Raw genomic sequence first — 3,212 nt, 5'->3', positions numbered from 1 at the left:
TTTGCAGAGACAGGGCATGGAGGTGGTGGTGGTTCTGCAACTGATTTTGGGAGAAGGGGAAGAAGCTCGACTGTTTTGGGAGAAAGGAAGTGTTTGTTTGGGTATAGGGTATCGGGTTCTACGGTATGAAGCGGGTGTAGCGAGTTTTGATGAACAGCAAGTAAAGAGCGTTGGATGATCCCATATAGATTGAATCGAACGGCTACGATGGAGAGGTATGTGGAGACCGTTGGATTATGAGATACAACAAAATTGACGACACCAGATGGAGTTAGGTGTTGTAGTGTTAAGCGGAAGTATCGAGGTTTGATGCGCAGGCAAAGAAGCGACCGTAGGATCTAAATGTGATCTAATCCGAAGGCTTGGAATTTAGGTACTATGGTGTTTTGCAGGGACTTCAGATTTTGATGAACGATGAAGAAGCGACCATTGGATGATGAGATGGATCCGATCTAACGGCTGAGAATGGAGGCGGGTATGGATATAGAAAATGGGTTTGGGTAAGGGTTTTGGGCATTGGGTATGCCAAGCCCATATCTTCTTTAAGAACAATTCTTCCTTCTTGAGCCCATTCCTAGCTTTTTGGACGTGCGCTCCATTCTTTGCGGCTTCCTTGCGTAATTTCTTCCGGCTTTTCACCACTCTTCAGCTCTTTTCCGCTCCGCAAGTCATCCAGACTTTATTTATTACCTAAAAATATAAAATTAAGTAAGAAAAATATTTATTCTTGAAAACAATGAAAATACAGAATATGGGATAAAATGTAGAATTAATGCACAAAGGATGAGTTAAATGCCAACAAAAAGGGATAAATATATACAACATTTGGCACTCATCAAATACCCCCAAACCTGAATTTTACTTGTCCTCAAGTAAAACAAAACTAAGGAAATCCTAACTATACCACTGTCGCTGGTCTCTCGAATGCATTTAGCGTATGCACTAAGCCTTTTAAACCACTAAGTGTCCCTAGTGGACGAGTGAAGTCTCGTGAAGGTTTGCTTAGAACGTACCTACAAAGTTCTAGGTCAAAATATAAGCTCATATTCCATCAAATGTGACATGTGCAAAACAGTTTAAGCTCACAGCAAAATGGAGATGTCAATCTAGCTATGTAAGGCACAATCCTAGCACTGATAACAAATAAAGACATGTGATAAGAGTGTAAAGTGTATCTACACATGTGTAAAGAAAGATCGGATGTTATGACTACTAATCACCAAGAGATAGTTTCTCAGGCTAAGAACCGAGGTCGAAATCTAGCTAGCTGTCCGGACTTTACGAGAATTGTGAATGAGTTGGAGGTATTTCACAATTACTCGCGTTGTACATCAATGGCTTGCACCCTTCTTTGCTTGTTACAATGAAACAAAAGATGACTCTTTACATGACTCTTATTTACATTGACTACTCTCTTTTATTTTTGGAACAAGAGAGGATGGAATTGATAAATACTTTTATTTATTTATTTATTTATTTTTTTTATTTATTATTTTTTTTCTGAATATATACATCGTTTTTTTTTTCACAAGAACTTGAAATTGATTTTTACATAAGGTAGCTCTTTTGATACATAACAAAAAGAAACAAAAAATTACATGACACTTTGCAAGAGGTAGCCCTTTTTGATGCACCCAGTTAAATTCGATGGTTGTCTTTCTTAATGTAACCTCCACCTTCTATCCCAACCAACCAAAGAACAAGCTAGTCAAGTTTCGTTCAGTATTTTAAAGTGATTGGCAATCGTAACTTCCTATCAAACACCTTGAAGATCGAGGCCATACATGTATTGGTAGATCGTGCGCGTGCAAATTTCTTATCACTATGTGAATTGTGCTAGAATCAGGGTGCCTAAATATCTAGACTAAGACTCCTAATAAAAATACATATTTGCACAAGAGTCAACATTTCAAGGTAAATGAGCTCCATTTTTATGATTTTTTTTTTTTTAATTTTTTAATTTTTAATTTTGATTTTTCAATTTTTTTTTTTTTTCAAAAAGAAGGAGTTTTGTTTTCAATTATGGCAAATTATCATGGTATCTACTCTATACCCCCAAACCTAAACTAAACATTGTCCTCAATGTTTCAAAATATGGAAAGAATTATAAAACAATATATGAAGAGGAACATGCTGAGTAGAGTAAAAGGAGAGAGAATACCCGATTTCGGCAAAAGCAATATTAGAACTCCGTTATTCAAGGCAAGAATCCAACATATGTCAGCCGATATCATATTGGATTAGCAAAATATATACAAAAGGAAAAAAGGTTTTTAAAATTTATCTACTTGATTATATACAAAAAATTCACCATACACTAACAATCTAAAGAGTTGAGGATCAACCCAAAAGACAGAGTGTAGCGGTTTCAACAACTTCACACATATATAACAGGAAAGAAACGCAAGTGAAACTGTGAAACAAAATGAGCTACCCCCAAACCTGGATTTTACAGAAGATATAGTTTTGAAAACAAAATCGCGCAGTTTTGGGGGTTCATCATGCACAAGGTCTAGCTCAAGATGAACTGTGCTAGAGACGGGCAAACATGCAATTTCCAACTGTGGTTCCTCAAAGATATTATACTTAGAAGCGAAATAGTCCAAAAGGACTTGGGAAGCACACAGTTCCAAACCTAGATTAGGAATTTTCAGAAAAATCGGTTTGACAATATGGGTACAAATCAAATCTAGGTTGGGTGGAAGGCCATCAGATTGTGACTTAGGTGGAAGAATAGGCATATCATTATCAATCAAATCAAAATCTCCTAACTCATCTACACATGTCACATCATGCTCACAATCATCAATCAAATTGGCAAGATCACAATCAGAATTATCAACATCATCAACAGATTTATTCTCGTGTATCGGCACATCAGGGGAAACATCACATGGAATACTAGAAGAAATATCATGCATTAAGGTCGGGGCAGAGAAGCCTAATGTATTTGAACCCAAAGGTTCCATAACATTTTCAGTATAGACATGTTCTTCTAACATAACATCATAATCATCATCATCATCATGATAGGGATTTTGCAATCTAGGATAATTTTCAATCCTAAGGTCGGAGCTATTACAAGAATAAAACTCTAATTCATGGGGGTGACTCATATCATGTGGTGTTGTTCCTGTTTCCCTAACGGATTCCCATTGATGGGTTTTCTCTGCAATCTCGGCTAAAAAATTCCATGCATCATCCACAGATTT

Source organism: Papaver somniferum, chromosome 11 (genome assembly GCF_003573695.1).
Source record: "Papaver somniferum cultivar HN1 chromosome 11, ASM357369v1, whole genome shotgun sequence".
Classification (NCBI taxonomy): domain Eukaryota; kingdom Viridiplantae; phylum Streptophyta; class Magnoliopsida; order Ranunculales; family Papaveraceae; genus Papaver; species Papaver somniferum.
Note: the sequence above shows the minus strand (reverse complement) of the source record.